We start from the raw sequence: 592 nt of genomic DNA, 5'->3' as shown, positions 1-592 counted from the left end.
ATTGTTTTTGGAACAACGAATTTATTAGGCGTTCTTCTCAGGGAAAAAAGCAACAATACTATGGCATGCTACCCACTGTCTACATAGACAATCATTTTCCTTTCTTATCCCTGCTTATGCAGTCATCCTTCCTTCCCCTTACTTATACACTTGCTTCCCCCTCAACCCCTACTTATACACTCAACTCCTGCCCTCATCCTACTTATGCAGTCACCTCCCCCCTTACCCCAATTTATACAATCTTCCCCCCTCACCCTACTTATACCCCCTTAACCCTTCTTATGCAATCACTCTCCCTTACCCCTACTTACACAGTCATCCGCCCTCTCCTTACTTATACAGTCACCTTTCCCTCCATGCCCCTGCTTACACAGTCACCTACCCCACCTTCCCCCTACTTACACAATCATCCCCTCCCCCCTGCTTATACAATCGCCTCTCCCCTGCTTCCTCTGCCTTGTTCTTCGGCGGCGACGGGGATTCTGAAAATACGTGCTCGAAATTTTGAAAAAAGAAGACCACGAAAATTGTGCTTCGAAACAAAGTAAACGCGATCTTTCTTCTGCTTTAGCGGAGTCTCCAAAGATTCAAA

The sequence above is a fragment of the Penaeus monodon genome, chromosome 25 (assembly GCF_015228065.2).
Source record: "Penaeus monodon isolate SGIC_2016 chromosome 25, NSTDA_Pmon_1, whole genome shotgun sequence".
Taxonomy (NCBI): Eukaryota; Metazoa; Arthropoda; class Malacostraca; order Decapoda; family Penaeidae; genus Penaeus; species Penaeus monodon.
This window is presented reverse-complemented; position numbering follows the sequence as displayed.